General features: G+C 43.4%; 1 protein-coding gene across 7 annotated transcripts in view; it reads left to right on the top strand.

The window, feature by feature from the left end:
- The window catches only part of LOC115479198 (hyaluronidase-like), a 44,334-nt gene that overhangs the window by 7,403 nt on the left and 17,345 nt on the right, over positions 1 to 19,586 (top strand). For 3 of the 7 annotated variants that reach the window (XM_030217013.1, XM_030217011.1, XM_030217012.1), the window contains exon 2: positions 6,188 to 6,270. The exons of 1 other annotated variant lie outside the window; for it this stretch is intronic. The gene's annotated coding sequence lies outside the window, so the exon portion shown is untranslated. Of the gene's footprint in view, positions 1 to 4,930; positions 5,040 to 6,187; positions 6,271 to 6,332; positions 6,447 to 6,517; positions 6,622 to 19,586 lie in introns of those variants that run through there. 3 more of the 7 variants (XM_030217010.1, XM_030217016.1, XM_030217014.1) reach the window with 3 other exon arrangements.

Below are 19,586 nucleotides of genomic sequence, written 5' to 3'. Positions count from 1 at the left end.
GAAGAAAGAGGAAAAATGCTGGAAGGAGGGAAGAAACTGGCAGGGAGGGAAAGAGGAAAGACACTGGAAGGATGGGGTGAGAGAGGACATGCTGAATGGAAAAGGGTCAAGAGAGAGAACTGTCTAGAAGGAAGGGGAGATAGAGGAAGACAATGGTTGGAAGGATTGGGAGAGGATAATGGGTGGAAGGATGGAGAGAGAAAGAGGGATGACACTGGATGGAATGGTAGGAGAGAAAGAGGGAAGGTACTGGACATGGATGGAGGAGAGAGAAGTATATGCACACGGATGGAGGGGAGTGAGGAGAAATGCTGGATATGGATGGAGGGAAAACTATTGAATTTAAGAGCTGGATTGGGATACTGAAGGATAGGGACAGGGCTACAGATGGTAGACAGGACGCATAAGGACACAGGAGGATGGTGGACATGGTGAGAGAAAAAATATCAAATGGAAAGAAGACACTGCATAAAACAGAAGACACTGGGACCAAAGCGAATAGAAAAACTAAATGATCAGACAACAAAGGTAGAAAAAAGTATTTTATTCAGAATTTATTAACTGGAATATGTCAGCTTTTGGAAATGTGCATCTGTGATATTTTGCATACAAGTTTCAATTTTTCTAGTATTGCTGCATGCTGAGTCTGAGTTCTTGAGGTAACTTTCCAGTTTTGCCTTCATATCTGTTGTGTCATGTGTTTTTCATGTGCAATCAAGGTGCAGTATTCTACTAGTGTGTAGTATTTACAGCCCATTTTGGGGTTTTTTTTTGTTTCACTAGGTTGTGTACTGGTGTTTTAGAGCCCAGTGTAATTACAGTGCTGCCTTTCCACGCATAAGGTTGTAGCTCGTCCTGTCCTTGGAATTAGTGCTGTTATGGTTTGCTAAGGTTATGAGTGTGTTTTTGCACAAGTTTGTGTATAGTGTTTTGCAGTGGAGAGATTGTGTGTTAGCCTTACTGAGGTGGCACCAAAACATCAGAAAGGGTGTAGAGCCTGAATCATGACACACTACCTCTTGAAGGATCTACATATAGTCGTTCATAAAAGGAGCTCATTGTGAACACTATCCACCCTAAAAGGGTGTTTTGTGGCTCTACATGAGAATTGTGATATTATGATCCCTTGTTTCATATTGTTGACGGTCTGCATTTTCCGTATGGGTGGTATATTGGTTTATTAGGGTCTGCCCAGTGTTATGGTACAGTAAGGTTTATGAGTGTGTTTTTGCATAAATTTGTGCATAGTGTTTTACAGTTGAGCAATTGTGGTTAGTACATGCTTTGAGCAACCACTTTATTCTTTGACATATGATACATATTTAATATCTAAATGTAATAAAAGGTATTGTGTCTTATTTTTTTTTCTGTGTTGTCAGACATTTATGGGTGTAAGCCCCGCCCCTGGCCCCCCTAACCCCACCCCCTTTAGCCTCCCCAAACAGTTGGGCCACCGACCGCCTATGAGGGTAGACAGGATAGGATAGTGTAATTTGGGAGAAAGGGTAAGGAGGGATAAAATTAAGGAGAGATGGAAAGAGAAGGATGGGAGGTTGGTATTTAAGTCAGAACAGAATTGGGGGTGGAAGTTGGCGAGATTAGGTTGGGGCATTTGGGTAGACTCGCTTAAAGAGATGAGGTTTCAGCATTTTTCTAAAGGGCAAGAAGTCGTTTATTAATCAGATTGGTCTGGGTATAGGAATGGAAAACAAAAATGAGGATGTTATAATGCCTTTGTATCGCTCCATGGTACGACCGCACCTCGAATATCGTGTTCAATTCTGGTCGCCGCATCTCAAAAAAGATATAATAGAATTAGAAAAGGTGCAGAGAAGGGCGATGAAAATGATAAAGGGGATGGGACGACTTCCCTATGAGGAAAGGCTAAAGCGGCTAGGGCTCTTCAGCTTGGAGAAAAGGCGGCTGAGGGGAGATATGATAGAGGTTAAATGGGCAGTATTCACAATGTTGTCAAGTCGTGGGTTGTTTTTATAGTATTCGGTAGTTTATTCCATAATTGTGTGCAGAGGTGGGCGAAGCTAGATGCATGTATTGATTTGTATTTAAGTCCTCTGCAATTGGGGTAGTGGAGGTTTAGGAAAGTACGTGATGAACTTTTGGTATTTCGTGCTGGTAAGTCGATTAGGTCTGACGTGTATGATGGGGCCTCTCCATGAATGATTTTATGAGTTAAGGTGCAGATTTTGAATGCAATTCGATCTTTCAATGGAAGCCAATGCAATTCTTCTCTATATATGGATTTCATCTATATATGGATATAGATGTAAACTAATATGCAAAGTACGGTCATAATTCTTTCAGTCAGTGTGACTGTCAGAGTGTATTGATTTGCTTTGACTGCAGCAGATCTAGACCTGCCACCCTGAAGCTGGCGCTCTAACAGTGCTTAAATGTAGAGCCGACACTGCATGTTTGAAGAACGGTGTAGTGTTCTTGACAAGAAAAATTAGGGGAGTGGAAGGGTCTTGTGACCAATATGATTATAGTGACAAGCTTGACACCGTTTGTAAGCTATGAATGCAAATATCCTAATTCATAGGTATTGCCAAATATGAACACAGAGCTTTTATTCCTTTGAATTCTGTAACAGGGGCATTAAACCAGGATGTATTCATCCATTAGAGCCGATACCCTAACACTGGTAGCTCCATCACACAAGCAGTATTCCAGCTTACGGAGTATTTCAATATGCTACTGTATTTCACGTTAAGACAATCGAGCAGATTTGGTGACAGAAACTTGGCCGTAAGTCCTAATGAATTCATAAAGTCTTTCATGTGAAGAGGTTGCTAAGTTCATTGAAAAGCAACTATTCTGTTCTCTCCTGCTTACTCCCTGGGAATCGACTTCTGGTTTGTTCTCATGCACAGCACAACATGCTGTTTCAAAAATTTATGGCAAGTCCTGGTTGAAATATAAAGTTAAGGATGTATAAAATGGATATTGTCTTGCGTTCCTTGCATTGTGGAAAGTACCCCTTTGGGAAGAAATTGTACTTACTGTACGAAGTCTAATAAATGAATTCTTCCAGTTTATTATTTAAGACATGCCACATGCTTTTTGTCATTCATCATTAACAGCAGAACCCCCACTGCAGTCATCAGTATTTCAAAGCTAATATGTGACCCTGGTTTCCTAAACTTTTATCTCATACAGAATGTAAGAAAAAAGTTTAGTAGATTAGATCCTGTAAACTGTTTCTACTGATCTAATGACTGAGAGACAACTCAGTAGAGAATGGGGACACTGAAGCATTAATCCTTATATATTTGGGAGACAGGTAGACAGAGCTGCTAAGTAATCTATTCCAGGAGGGAGACTTTTTGGCCGGTTCCAGATTTCTGCCAAACTCATCCTGGTGCATTATGGGACCTGCAGCACTGAGTCATGGACTACAAATACTACATGGCTTTGGGATGTAAGCAGTGGCGTTCCTAGGGGGGGGGACGGTGGGTGCGGTCCGCCGCCGCTGGGGGGGTGCCACGCGCCTGTCGGCGCCGCTCATTCCGTGCTCCCTCTGCCCCGGAACAGGTTACTTCCTGTTCCGGAACAGAGGGAGCACGGAACGAGCGAAGTTGACAGGCGCGCGGTGTCGTTTTGCCGGGGGGGGCACATTGGCGATCCGCCCTGGGTGTCAGCCGCCCTAGGAACGCCACTGGATGTAAGTTTAAAACCAGGACTAGCCAAAAAGGTTTCCTCCTTCTGGAATTGTAACTTCACAGCTCTGCCGTCCTCATTCTCCTACCTCCCCCTGCAAATATTGAATCTTCTGCCCCCTCCTACCACAAATCCTTGTCTTCCTCTTTGTCTCCAATCCCAGGCCCTCCCCTTTCATTCACACCTATGCCTTGCTCCTCTGTTACATGGAGCTGCTTCAATTTTGTAATATGAAGTGTGAAGTGGTGACAGGTCCTGCCCGGGACGGACCTGTGGAGTTCATTCAGCCTTAAGAAGAGAGTGTTAGATTAAAAAATCTATTATGTTAGCCTAATAAAAAGGTTTTGTCTTGTTTATTAACCTCTATTTTCACATGCACTAGACACAGCAACCACAGTATCGGTTTCTTTATTTGGACTTAACTTACACCTTTTCAATAGCAGCTCAAAGCGAGTTATATTCAGGCACAACAGGTATTTCCTTGTCCCCAGAGGGTGTACAATCTAAGCTCACACCTGAGGCAGTGGTTAAGTGACTTGCCCAAGGTCACAAGGAACAGCAGTAGGATTTGAACCCTGGCTAAAACTTCATAGGATAGAGCCAGCATAGTAAGCTCAAAAAAAAAAAAAAAAAACCTGCTTGTCTGACAAGTGTTTTACAGTAAGTTGCAAAGCTGGCAAATTACCCAGTTCCAAGAAAGAGACCTTTTAGTCGGTACTGGTTTTAAACTTACATCCCAAAGCAGTGTGGGATTTGTAGTCCTTTATTCTACCCATTGACATCAATGCTGCAGGTCCCATAATGCATCAGGATGAAGTTGGACTTGGCAGAAATCCAGCACTGGTGAAAAATCTCCCTCCTAGGACTGGATCATTTAGAAGCTCTAGAAGTATAGAAGAGTAAAAATTTGACTAAATCTGAATTTGTGAGGAGAGACCCTTTCATTCCCCTTGAAAAACAGAATGTTCTATTTGTCATCTAACCTTGAATGGCTACCAGATGAAATGATGACTTTCTCCAGAAAATCCTTTCATTTCTAGAGCTAAACTGCACTTCCACCATAATTATTCACTTTCTAGCCTCTCCCTACCAAGAATATTGGGGTTGTCAAACCTGTTTTTAATTGGGTTTCCCATTCAGACTTGAAATGATTAGCCAACACACACCTGAGACTTGCCTGGTCTGCGATTAACTGGGTCACAATTTGCAATATACCATCCCTTAAAGAAAAAGGAGACTGTTCATAGAAACTTAGCGTATCATCCTGTAAATGTAGATGCTAGTTTCTTGATGCAGTAACATTTATCTATCACACTTCAATTTCAGCTGAAAGAGTGGATGCACCTGACCACTTTTTGGAGGTGATGTATGGGTGAAGTCATTGGGAGTGGGGAGGCCTGATAGATAGAAATAATCTATCATTTGCCTGAGGGTTAGTATTCAGGTAGTTTTTCCATACCCCTGGGAAATTTCATGACTATGAAAAAAAGCAATAAATAATAATTTCAGATTTCTACTAACGTGTAGAAACTATGCTGTACTTAAGGGATCTTGTTCTCCTCTTCTGAATGGGGTTTCTTGGTTTTAGGACTCTAAAGACAAATGATTTTTTTATTTTTAAATTACATTTTGCTATCCTTTCCTGCAGACAAGTACATACACCTGTGAAACTGGTAGCTGGCAGCCCCCATGACCTGGTATGCTGTAACTTCCATTCCTTTGTGATCTGTATTGCGGTGTAAAATGTCTGGCTCCCAACTATGAGGTGTTTGGGGGTTTTTTTTAATTGACTCCTGGAGTAGGCCAAAAGTAATGCATTAATTGGTCCCCAGTTCCCAGCCCTAACAATTTGTGCTGTTAACTCTGAAGTTAGTGATGTGGTAGCCTTCTTCAGCATAAGGGGATCCTTCACATGCTCATCTTCAAATGTGGTATATATCATTCAATGTAAGAAGTGTGAAGAGGGGTGCTATATTGGAGAAACGAGCCAGATGCTAAAGACAAGATTTGATCTACATAGGTATCATGTGAAACATGACAAATGCCAACCAGGATGTCACCTCTGTGGGACAGCACTTTACAAAACCAGAACACTGCATCAATGATTTGATAGTGAGACTGCTAAAAGGAACCTTTAAGATAATCCAGGAACATAAGACCTTTGAAGTCAAAATGATGAAATATTTTTGCACCCACCAGACAGGACTTACCAAAGATCTCTGTTTTCTAGCCCATTATAAACCATAAAATTATACTGCTTTGTCCTAACCTGCCCCACCCTCTTCCTGTGAGACTGTCATTGGAATGCTTTTGTGTTTCACTTATCTATTCTGATATTAGTCAACATTTGATCTGAAGGAGGATTACCTTCAAAAGCTAATCAAAAAATGTATTGTTAGTCCAATAAAAAAAGGTATCATATTTTGTTTTATTACTATTTATTAACTCTGAATTTAAATGTATAAACACACATCAATATTAACCACTCCCACTTTTCATTCCTTCTTAGTCTACCTCCATAGCTTGTACTTGGACAGGATTTAAGTAATCAGCAGAGGACAGCACCTGTGAACTGGAGCGGAAAGTGTATAGGTGAGGTTACATGGATAAAACTTTCAGGAAAAATATCCACTTACCCTGTAATACAGATCTGAATAGAAAAGAAGACTATTTAATTTTGTGCCTTGGCTATTAGTTAATTTCCCTTACCTGTTTGAACAGTACAGGTATAATTTGTATGGAAACTCTTAAGCAGGCTATTTATAAAGGTAAATAAGTGTTTGTTGTTAAATCTTGTAAGTACATGTAGCAAACCTCCTTGCCCAGAAGGTTCTTGGGTTTGATTAGCTGAAGCACAGCCTCTAAGGGAGGAGGAAATAGACTTTCAAACGTTAACATTGAACTTGCAGGGCTTCTCTTATTCCCAGTCAGTGGTGTGTAGAGGTGAGTACTGCTCTTGGTTTACTAATGAGGATCAAAAGTTACCTGAAGGACCCCTTTGTTCATTGTCTAGTCCTAGAATTTTGATTTTCACGTCTGAATTCTTATATCTATTTATTGGAGAGCTGTCATCCAAGTGATTACTGCATTAGGTGCTGTGTAATGCTTGTATGACATGTATTCCCACAATACCTATTCCAGAATGATATTTTTAAGGAGAATTATAGCTGATCATGAAAGTTAGTTATTTTTGGATGAGAAGAGGAAATCATGCAAACTCTGTTACCAAAAAGTATAAAAGAGATCTGCATATCAAAACAGGGGGTCCCTGAATATGAATGTTTTTAAAAGAAACTGAGCACAGGGTAGTATAGACCCCTTTGCGTTTATAAGATTAGTACAGAAAACATTTTGTCTGTGTAAATAACAGGCCTGAATACCTGCTCCAGAAACTGCGAATTTTTGTGACTTAAAACTTTCTAATCATATGTGTATAAGTTGAGATTAAAAAGCTGGCAGGGCTGCATTGTTTTATTTAAATTACTTTTAACATTTTAGCAAAAAAAAGTTGCACGAGCTTTTCAGCTTGTATTTTACCTACATTTGTAGATACAGACACACTTTACCCAATCCAACAGCAGGGGGTGGTATATATGGAGTATGTGTGCAAGGAGATGGATTGTGTTTGTGTGTGGGGAACTGTGGGACATGTGGATAGAGGTTTGAAGGAGTATGTGTATTTGGTTTTGGTGTTAAAGATGTGGGATGTATGTGTGAGTTATGGGAAATTGATAGCAAACCAATATGCAGGAGGTATGGGAGTGTGTGGGGAAGTGCCATTGTGTTTGTTTTTTGGAAGCGTGTGTGTATTTTTTTTATGAGGAGGTACACAGGGGATTTTGGCATGTATATGGTGGGGATATGCTGTCTCCCATCCAGCCCTCCCCTGCTTCTTCCTCTCCTATCCACCACCTTGGTTGACGCTATTACTAAAAGTGGTCCTGGGCTCCCTGCCACCTCTTTCTTTCTAGCCAGTCATAATCTTTGGATGGTGTGACTAGGCTTTCCAATGCTGCCTCTTTGTGATATCACCACTAGTCTTTGGGTGGCAGTGTTGGGCTTCCTACTACTTCCTGTGTCTGTCTGCCATTGTGGATCCTACATATTTTGGGTTATAGGACTCCGGCTCTCCACCAGATCCTGTTCTCTCTGTACATGTATGTGTGTATTGTGTACACATATATAACATACATACAGATGAATGGACAGACACAGCCTTGTAACAGGCTTTCTTGCTTCATGCAAAATGTGCCTAAAAATGCAAAGATACATAAGTATTGCCAAACTGGGACAGACCAAAGGTCTATTAAGCCCAGCATCCTGTTTCCAACAGTGGCCAATCCAGGTCACAAATACCTGGCAAGATCCCAAAAATGTTCATTTTATGCTGCTTTTCCCAAAGTCATTTTAATAATGGTCTATGGACTTTTCCTTTAGGATGCCATCCAAACCCTTTTAAACCCTACTAAGCTAAATGCATTTACCACATTCTCTGGCAACGAATTCCAGAGTTTAATTTTTTTGGATGCTTTTGGATCAACTTTTCCCAGGTGCTACTACTTAATAGCAGAGGTATGCAGTACTTAAAATTCCAGTGTGTGCTTTGCAAACTGGCTGTTTTGTTGAAACAGCCTTGTCGGTTGACCCAGGTCACCTATAAGATGCTGATTTGGTTGTGCCTGGAGAATTTATTTTGTTTTAATTTAATTTCTCTCTTATACTGCCTGAAAACTATTGAAGTGTAGAGCCAATAGGTATATTTATATCCCCACACAATCTAAAGGGGTCTTTTACTAATGTGCACTAGTGTTTTTAGCTCATACTAAAAAATCAGCTGGCGCTGAAACACCCATATAATGGGCATCTCGGCGTTTAGCAACATTTTTTATATTTAAACGGTTTTTATTGATACTATAACAAAGGAACAATGATAATACTGGTATTGCATTCCTCATCTACAATCTCAACGATACATTGACTTGAAAATACAGAACAGTACCTGAGAACTTTTACAATTTTCACCCTGAACCCACCCTCCTCCCTCTCCCCTCCTCCCTCCGGTACTGCAAACTTTATAACATAACTATCAGTAGTACTGAAGTCCCACTGAATGGAGGAGTGGCCTACTGGTTAGGGTGGTGGACTTTGGTCCTGAGGAACTGAGTTCACTTCAGGCACAGGCAACTCCTTGTGACTCTGGGCAAGTCACTTAACCCTCCATTGCCCCATGTAAGCCGCATTGAGCCTGCCATGAGTGGGAAAGCGCAGGGTACAAATGTAACAAAAATAAAATAGATACTATTGGAGATTCTACATGGAATGTTGCTACTATTGGAGATTCTACATGGAATGTTGCTATTCCACTAGCAACATTCCATGTAGAAGGCTGCGCAGGCTTCTGTTTTTGTGAGCATCTGATGTTCTGCACGTGCAGGACGTCAGACTCGCAGAAGCCTGCGCGGCCACATTGGTGATCTGCAAGGACCGACTTCTACATGGAATGTTGCTAGTGGAATAGCAACATTCCATGTAGAATCTCAAATAGTAGCAACAGTGGAGGAGTGGCCTAGTGGTTAGGGTGGTGGACTTTGGTCCTGGGGAACTGAGGAACTGAGTTCGATTCCCACTTCGGGCACAGGCAGCTCCTTGTGACTCTGGGCAAGTCACTTAACCCTTCATTGCCCCAGGTACAAATAAGTACCTGTATACAATATGTAAGCCGCATTGAGCCTGCCATGAGTGGGAAAGCGCGGGGTACAAATGTAACAAAAAAAAAAATTAAACTCCAATATTGGGAAACAGAAGACCCGACAAACTTCTAGATAAGATTTGTATGTCTCGTATTCATTCTCTCCTCTCTCCCATGTATTTCCTTCCCCCCATCTATGCCTCTGGAGGTCTGATCTCTGATAACCCCCTGAGACGATGAACGGGATATTCCTAAGTCCAATCCTCTATACCTCCCCCCTTCCTTTATCCAGTACTCCCTAAATGGAAAGAGGAGGGGGGGAAAACACCAATTAACTATTTCAGATGTGTGCAGCAGGCAAGGGCCCCCGAGCCAACATCATCCAATGGCGCTTCTATCATCTTATTGAGGGTAGTTCTTACATAGTATTCAAAATCTGACTTCTCGCCCTATGAGGTAAGGATTGTATGTATGCATCCCATATACTTAAAAACTGTTTCTTTTGTTTAGGAGAGTTACCAGCGCTCTTCCTGTCCAACAACATCAGTGCATGTAAACGATTTCTCCACGCCCAAAATAGCAACATCTAATTTTGAATGTGAGCTAAAAACGCTAGTGCACCTTTAGTAAAAGACCCCCTAAATTTGTACCTGAGGCAATAGAAGATTTAGGGGTCCTTTTTACTAAGGTGTGCTGAAAAATGGCCTGGAGTAGTGTAGGTGTGTGTTTTGGCCGCACACAAGATCATTTTTCAGTTCACCTGTTAAAAAAAAAAAAAAAAGCCTTTTTTTGGGGGGGGGGAGGGGGTGAAAATGAATGTGTGGCACAATGAAAATTGGCACGTGTCCATTTTGGGTCTGAGACCTTACCGCCAGTCATTGACTTAGTGGTAAGGTGGGTGGTAATGGTCAACATGTGTCCAAATGCTCCAAATGCTGATTTTACCACCCATGTACCGGAAAATAAAAATATTTTCTGTCACGTGTGTCGGGCGCACGTCAAAAATGAAATTACCACCCAGGCCACGTGGTAGCCGGGCGGTAACTCAGAATTTATGTGCATAGGGCGTGCGTTAGCGCTTACGCAGCTTAGAAGGATCCCCTTAGTAACTTGCCCAAGATCACAAGGAGGCAGTGGCGTAGCCACAGGTGGACCTGGGTGGGCCAGGGCCCACCCACTTAGGGCTCAGGCCCACCCAACAGCAGCACACATTTAGTGGTAGCTGGTGGGGATCCCAAGCTCCGCCAGCTGAAGACCTCCTCCTGATGGTACTGAAAACATTGCTCCCGACTTCAGAAGTCTGAGCTTCCTAAGCTGCCGATACTGGCAACTGCGCATGCTCAGTTTTCAGCGCATGCCTGCTGCAGGCTGCCAAGGTAGAGAGCAGTGTTTTCCTACCAGCTGAGAGATTTTTTTAAGTTGGTGGGGGAGGGGGGGAGAACACTTGTAGCCACCCACTTCTTGTCTAGGCCCACCCAAAATCTGCTGTCTGGCTATGCCCCTGCAAGGAGGTGCTGTGGGATTTGAACTGGGCTCTTCTAACCATTAGGTTACTCCTCCAGATGTAGCTCTAGGTGAATTATCAGGACAGAAGTATAGCTATTTTGACTGCTTTCCGAGTCTTCTTTCCAGGTTGTCTTTTAGTTTCTCTCTTCCCCCCCCCCCCCCACCCCACCCCGAGTATGTTTTATTATGACTTGGCCCCTCATTGTAATCTCATTACCCTAGCCCTTTCTCTTCGTCCGTAATAGGCCTTGGTGAGATGATTGTCGTTGTAACATATTGTAAGCCACATTGAGCCTGCAAATAGGTGGGGAAATGTGGGATACAAATGCAGCAAATAATAATAAACTGAATGAGAAGGTGCCACAGCACTCTACACATGGGATCAAAGTTGACGTACCAAAAACTAGAAGTCGCAGAAATAGGAAGTTACCTCAGAGGAGGGCGGGACACAGTGAGGGAAGGCCCGACGAGCCGATTTTTCTTTTACAAGCAGGGCAGATGCAAGGCGCAGGGTGGTGGCAGGAGAAGGAAGAGGGCTGTCGGCTGTCATCGGAGTTGGTAGACAGGTCAGGTCGGGAGGGGGGCTCAGATGGGAGAAGGGGACTTGGGAGGGGCTCAGATGGGAGAAGGGAACTGGGGCCAGGAGGGAAAATGGGGCCATGCCTGGGGCTGGTGGGAGAATGGGTCTGGGGCTGAAAAGGGGGGCCCTAATGCAAGGCATGTGGATGAAGGGGGCTGGAACTGGGGGCTAAAAAGAAGGGTAGGTGAGATAAGGGGGCTAGTACTGGGACTGGGGGCTGAAAAGGGGCAGGGGCTGAAACTGTGGGGACTGGGGGCTTAAAAGGGGACAGGGAGAAGTGGCTGGGGCTGAAGCTCGGGGCTGGTGAGAGAAAAGAGCTGGGGTTGAAATTGGGGACTGGTGGGATAGTGGGGATGAAACTGGGGGCTGAAAAGGGGGGGGCAGGTGGGAGATGTGGGCTGGGGTTAGAACTAGGGGCAGGTGGGATAAGGGGGCTGGAACTGGGGGCTGAAAGGGGCAGAGAGAGAGAGGGGACAGATCCTGGATGGAAGGGGGGGAGCAAGAGGGACGGCAGACCCTGGATGGATGGGAGAGGGAGGGCAAATGGTGGATTGAAGGGGCAGAGAGAAAGGGCAGATAGTGGATGGAAGGGGGAGAGAGAGAGGACAGGCAGATGGTGGATGGAAGGGGCAGAGGTAGAGGGCAGATTTGGATGGAAGGGAGAGATAGTACAGACACTGGATGGAGGGGACAGCAGAGAGGGCAGACACTGGATGGCAGAGAGAGAAAGAAGACAGATGTTGGATCGAAGGAAGACAGTGTAAAGAAGATGAGGAAAGCAGAAACCAGAGACGACAAACTGTAAATAAAATATATATTCTTTTTTTGCTTTAGGATAAAGTAGTATTGTAGCTGTGTTAAATGTTTCTAATAGAACATATAAATAAGGTAATCTTTTTATTGGACTAATTTTAATACATTTTGACTAACTTTCAGAGAACAAAACCCCCTTCCTCAAGTCAGAATAGGATACTGTAACAGCACTATACTGTATTGACCTGAGGAAGAAGGTTTTGGCCTCTGAAAGCTAAATTTGAGCCTGCCATGAGTGGGAAAGCGCGGGGTACAAATGTAACAAAAAAAATGTATTTCCAATAAAATGGTATTTTATTTTCTACATTTGTTTTTTTCTATTTGTTAATTTGTAAAGTGGTGATTGGTATTTGTTTTTTCAAATTTACATCTGCTGTCGGGACATTTTCTGTGGCATTGCATTGTATGCAGAGTCTAGCATCTTGGGGGTTCAGTTTAATTTTTGTCTAAATAGAAAGTTTATGAATACTTATTCTATACCGGATTAGGTGTATCTGTGTTTGTGAAAAAGACATGCCTTTCAGTTGGCCATTGACTGTGCAGGATCGACGATCTGTACTATTCTGTCTTTCATTTTACAATAGGTGAATTGATGTTCTAGTGCTCACTGTAGTGTTTAAGATGCTTTCCTTTTCCTCGTGTGACTCGTAGAAATGACTGCTTATGGTATGGTAGAATTGCTCTATTGGTCCTGAGTGTTTTGAATTCTTGGTATGCCTAGTACTGGATTTTGGAGGGGGGGTGTTAAAAAAAATGACCAGTCCCGGATGTCAACTACCCTAGGTATGCCCTGCCGGCTCCGGACCCCCCTGAATTCAAATCATAGCGCCTCACCTCGCTCCGTGTGAAAGAAGTGCAGCAGCGGCAGTCTGCAGATTGCCTCCCTTCAGGCCTTCCCTCCCTGTGTCCCGCCCTCGTCTGACGTAACTTGCGCAAGAGCGGGACACGGAGGGAAGGCCTGAAGGGAGGCAATCTGCAGACTGCCGCTGCTGCACTTCTTTCATATGGAGTGAGGTCGAGGTGAGGCGCTATGATTTGAATTCAGAGGGGCCCGGCCTGGTGGTGGACGGAGGGGGGCCCCAGGCCCGGCCTTGTCCCGGGCCCGGCCCAGTCTCTCGGCGGCCCTGGGGAAGCCACTGCTTGCCCTGGGATTGGTAGCATGGAATGTTGCTGCTTTTTGGGTTTCTGCCATGTGACCTGCATTGGTCACTGTTGGAAACAGGATACTGGGCTAAATGGACTATTGGTCTTACCCAGTATGGTAATGTTCCCTCTAAGGACAGAGCTGCAGTGAGCAAAAATTTTCCATTACATTACCTTGTGAGCATTTCTTACAGATGCGCGCGCACACACACACACACACACACACACACACATACATACATATACATAAACACTCGCAGGGAGGTTGGAAAGAATTCCATGAGCCAAACTCTGCATGCTTTCTCTACTTGTTTGTAGTTTACAGCTCCTCTGAATTTTACTCAGATACTGGACATTTTGCACAGGTTAAAAGGGAACACGGCTCTCCTGTATGAGCACCACTCTTAATAAAAGGGGTGGGGCACATTTAAACACAGCAGGGAAGAACCCCAGCTGTCTTCCCCGTACCTCCGTTAGTGATGGTATTATACACACTGTATGCATTCTAGTGAATTTATGTACCAAAGCAAACAAAATAATAATTCATTGCAAAATAATACATTGAACATAATAGTATTTACAGTATTCTGGAAATATATGCAGATTCTTTAACACTTGGATCTTGGTAAGCCCTAGCTCCCCAGTCTAGTATCTTTCTGTTTGCCATGTGAACAGTAACGTTCAGCAGTACTGTAACAATTTCTGAGATTACTGGCAACTATAATCAATGTTGTTGGAAGGTTGCCAAATGGTCACCAGATTCAGCTCTGCTAGGCTTTGTTTGCTGTTGAGTTACCTAACATTATGTACTGCAAATACAAATATGTATTAGCTGTGCCTAATAGGTAGAGCAGCAGGCTGAGAACCAGGGAAACCATGGCTCAAATCCCACCAATGCTCCTTCTGATCTTGGACAAGTCACTTAACCCTCCATTGCCTCATTAGGGACAGCAAAAAAATACCTATATAGAATATGTAAACCACTATGATTGGAACACAGAAAGGCAGTATATCAAGTCTCGCTCGCTCTCGCTTGCTCGCTCTCTCTTCCCCCCCCCCCCCCCCCCCCCAGTGGGATCTCCAATGTACATACCTATGGCTGCTGGTCCTGCCCCCTCTGATTTCACTTTTTCTTCTAGGGCGTTAGGCTATGTACAGTGAGGTCCCACAATGGCCATTTTTGTTTTGCTGCTGCTGGTTTGGGGAAGCAGCAATGACAGGGTGGTGCGGGAATTAGAGCAGGTCCCAGTGCACTGGCAGCGCCGACGGCCAGAACTGCTGTATGGTCTCTTATCAAAAGGTGCGCAGGCAGTATCTTCAAGGGGTCCTTGCTGGGGTGAGAGAGGTAAGGGAGAGGAGGGATCCTGCTGCTCTAAATACTGTACAGCTCCCATTATGATTAAGCCCAGGAACATCAGGGCCATGTGTTAATAGCCCAATGTGCTTCCAGGCAGCAAAAACACCAGGCTCAAATCTGCCATTTAGTTTTCTATGAATAATGCAGTTTGTGAAGTTCAGTGCAGGCTGTATCATTCGAATTGCACAATAGTAGGTTGTTTTGCATCTCATTTATCATGTAGCCTCCAATAACTAACGTGATATATAATAAAATAATGCCTGATTTTGCTGGGGGTGGGGGAGAGGTTAACACCGTTCAGAGCAAATATTGTATGTTGTTCCCTTAACATAGGTTATTAATTTACACCTTAATATGTTCACTTGATGTAAAGTTGTTTTTTTTTTTTTTTTTTTATGTATGTCTGTACAATATGCTTAATTCCTGTTTTGGGTTGTTTTTTTGTATGTGTGTTTTTTTGTTTTTAGGTTTAGTAAATACCACCTAATAGCGGGTACAGAATATGACTGTTCAGTTGAACTAAATTAAACATGTACTTGGAGTTCACTTCAGGGTCTGATGTGGTTTCACTTTTCCTTTTGGTGTTTTACTTGCCAACTTCTCAAGAAGAGCAAACAGTTACATCATTTTATTTCCATGCATTTTAAATGTCGCCTTCATCAATTGGCAAAAGTTACATACATCTGCTATAAAAGTACCTGCAAAAAAGGTTATATGTAAACTGCTTTGACTGTATCTGCAGAAAGGCAGTATAAACATATCCACTATAGCAATGCAAATGACAGACAAGGCATTGGTGGGGGGGGGGGGGGGGAGGATAAGCCTAATCACATTACCAGGCAGGTTTGATGAATCGTGCCGGTCTTGATGTGCCACAGAACAGAGTTGCAATGGAATACTGTCCTAAGCTTGTAAAAGCATCCGAATGTGCCATCACCACATCCAAACTTGAATCAAATATGTCATCTATAATATATTCAAAGACTTCCAAACGTTAAACCTTGATAAGAGCTCTATATCTATTCTTATCTGCCCTCATTTATAATGGCCCTTCATGTCTTTCTGATTTGTAAGGCAGAAAAATTCAACAGTAATTCACATGTTCAAATTCTTTAATGTGTGTTAAGCTTGTTACATGTATATAACCCAAATCTATGCAGGGTGGTAAATTTTGACTTGCCAACCCCAGAGGGGTATAAAAAAAGAATTGGTAAAATGGGTTCTGTTGGGCAGGGAAGGCAAATTGCCCCAGGCTTTCACTGGGTGATGTCTTTGTGACAAGTGTTTTTTAAATATAAAGGGTACGTGTCCACCCAACTGTGCACTATACAATCAAACATCAATTTAAAAGTGCACACTGAAAAATAAAAAATGAATAGCAGTCCTATTTTTTTAGGGCTGCCAAATATTTAAAAAAAAATTCTCTGTAAAGTTCTGGTTGGTTAGACCACTTCCAGCTTCCTCTTAGACACTCACAAAATACAATTTCCAGAACTGAGTATATTAAAAGCAAGAAGCCAGCAAACAAATCGGTTGGACCACTAGATTACCGAGGGGTATAGTGCAATGCAAAATCTTTCTACTGGCAGGTATTGTGAAGTAACACCAGGGCTTTTTTTGAGGGGGTACTTGGGGGTACTGAGTACCGGCACCTTTTCCATTGTCTGATAAAATTGACCCATGCTCTCCAAGTTTTAATGAAAGAGCTCAGGCTCTACACACCAGTTCTGCCTTGTCATAGATTCTGTGACTGGTTGCAGGGAGCCTGGCTACTGTGGGGTGGGTCCCTCAGTGATCACTCCCACCCCTGAAGGGTGGCCTGCCATTTGAGTACCGGCACCTTTTTCGCTAGAAAATATGCACTGAGTAACACAAATCTCTGCAAATATGCTACTTGGAAACTATGTAGCAAATAGAACATAAGGACAGCAGACACAGTATTTCCACCCGAGACTGGTCATAGCAGTTTATCTTTGGGGCTAGCTGAACTAGCTTGTACCAGCAGAACTAGGGACCAGTTATGGAGATTTCAGATATCTGGTCTTTCCAGCTTGAAGGTACATCTGTTAAGGAAAGTACAGGCTTGCTGTTCATGCCAAACTTACTGGGACATACCTCCCACCTTCCCACCTCATAGGACACACTGGTTGAGAACCACTGCGTGTTAATGACTTTATGGGGAGAATACTAAAAGGAAATCTTAAAACAATCCAGGATGAAATATTGACACCCTCCAGACAAAAGATCTGAGTGTCCTATCACATTATAAACTTTATACTGCATGGTCACCCTCTGATCATCCACTTCTCCTGTTTTCCCATTCCCATCCTCTCCTGTCTTTCACTGTGAGGTGCACACTGGAATGCTTTTTACATTTTCACTTTTATATATTTTGATATTCGTCGTTGTCTGCTCATTTCTGATCTGAAGAAGATGTTGCCGAGACTCATCAAGCCTAATGACTGTTATCCAATGCTGCTCATCCATGTTGGCAGAAATGATACTGCTAGGTACTCCTCCGAATGTCTCAATAGTGACTCCATGGCTCTGGGAGAGAGGGTGAAGCAGACAGGTGGTGGTCTCATTGATCCTCCCTGTTGAGGGTAAAGGCCAAGCCAGAGAAGCTCACATCCTGGAGAGGAATATCTGGATGTGCAGATGGTGCCAAGAGCATTTTGGCTTCCTGGACCTTGAGATGCTTTTCCAAGAGCTGCTGAGCAGAGATGGTGTCCATCTATCAAAGAAGGGAAGACTGCTAACCTACTGAAGAGGGCTTTAAACTAGAACTGTTGGGGCAGGGTGATCAAAGCCCCGGGGTAAGTACAAGCCCTCAAGTAAGTGAAGCATTAAATACCTTTACACCAATGGGGGGTAGGGAGGGGCAACATCTGGAAAGCAGTATAAGCTAATGCCTGAAGAATGGGAAATAATGTCTTAAATCTTGAGGTTGTAATGGAAGAGGCTGATTTGGCTATAGTGGTGATCACAGAAATATGGTTCACGGAGAAATATGAGTGGGATGTAATTATACAGGGTTATAATCTGTTTAGGAAAGGGAGGGAGAAGTAGCATTATATGTTAAAAGCCACAAACTTGCAGGACCTACAGGGTAAGGAAGAGGTATTGTGGGTCAATCTGGAAAGAGGAAATGGAATATATATTTATATTTACATTGGTGTGATTACAACAGGCCTCCTTCACAGACACAAGATGTGGCCAGAGATTTTACTGAAGACATTCAAAATATAGCTGTGAAAGGGGAAGTGCTACCAATAGGTGACTTTTTTTTTTTTTTTTTTTTTTTTTAATGCCAGATGTTGATTGGGGTATCCCTACTGCAGGGTCTTTTAGAAGCAGGGAGATCCTTTGTTGTCTACAGGGGGAACTATTCCAGCATGTGGGATGGGGCCATACTAGACTTAGTGCTTACTAATGGGGAGAGTGTTTGTTTCTGATGTTATAGTAGGTGAATCCTTCTGGCATCCAGTGATCACCAGATGGTGTGGTTTAATATTAAGATAGGTGTGGAGAGGGTTCATTCCAAAATGAAGGTCTTAGACTTAAAAAAAAAAAACACTAACTTTGTTCAGATGGGGGATTACCTCAATAAATTGTTGTCTGGATCAGTGGCGTAACAAGGGCGGCTGACACCCGGGGCGGGTCGCCGCTGCGCACCTCCCCCCCCCCCCCCCGGGTGCAGCACGGCGCACCCCCCCCCCCTCGGAGCACATTCTTACCACTGGCACTCCGCCCCGAGTGCACGTTGTCGCTGGGAGCTGCGTCGGCTCCGCTGGTTCCCTGCTCTCTCTGCCCCGGAACAGGAAGTAACCTGTTCCAGGGCAGAGAGAGCAGGGAACCAGCGGAGCCGACACCCCTGCAGCGGCATGCACCCGGGGCGGACCGCCCCACCGTCCCCCCCCCCCCCTCCTTCCTACGCCACTGGTCTATTTAGCAACATCTGGGAAAAGTTGGAAAACAGTGGGCAAACATAAAAGGAGTTATTGTAAGGGCAACAAACTTTTTTTTTTTTTTTGTAATGAAAGTAAACAAAAGAGGAAAAGGAGACCACTTTGGTTCTGAAAAATAGTAGCTGAAAAGGTAAAGAAAAAGAGGTTAGCTTTCATAAACTATATAAGAGATCGCAGAAAGAGGAAGATGGGCAACAATATCTGGAAAAGCTAAGATGGTGGAGGAGTCAGGAAAGCAAAGACGCAAGTGGAAGAAAAATAGCCAATACATTAAAATGGGGGAACAAGACTTTTTTTTTAGATATGTCAGTGATAGGAGGAAGTGCAAAAGTGACATTGTGAGACTCAAAAAGTTGAAGAGGAGGAATATTTAGAAGCTGATAAAGATAAGGCGGAATTGCTTAACAAATATTTCTGTTCTGTGTTCACGGCTGAAGGGCCAGGAGCAGGACTGCAAAAGACAAACACAAATAGGAATGGAGGAGTGGTAGTTCCTGAATGATTTTCAGAGGACTCTGTTCACGAGGAGCTGGCCAAACTAAAGGTGGACATAGCAATGGGGCCAGATGGCATACTTCCGAGGGTACTGAAGGAACTTAGGTAGTTCAAGTGGCCTTTTTCAATGCTTCTCTAGAGTTGGGAGTGGGTCCAAAGGACTGAAGAAGAGCAGATGTGGTCCCTCCTCACAAACCGGAAGTGAAGAGAAGGTTGGGAACTACAGACCAGTAAGTCTTGACTTCTGTGGTAAGTAAATTTTAATAGAAATAATTTTAAAAAGAATAGTAAGGTATTTGGAATACAATGGATTACAGGACCTGAGGTAACATGGTTTTACTAGAGGCAGCTCTTGTC

The sequence above is a fragment of the Microcaecilia unicolor genome, chromosome 10 (assembly GCF_901765095.1).
Source record: "Microcaecilia unicolor chromosome 10, aMicUni1.1, whole genome shotgun sequence".
Taxonomy (NCBI): domain Eukaryota; kingdom Metazoa; phylum Chordata; class Amphibia; order Gymnophiona; family Siphonopidae; genus Microcaecilia; species Microcaecilia unicolor.
Note: the sequence above shows the minus strand (reverse complement) of the source record. Positions and strands in the feature narration are given on the sequence as shown.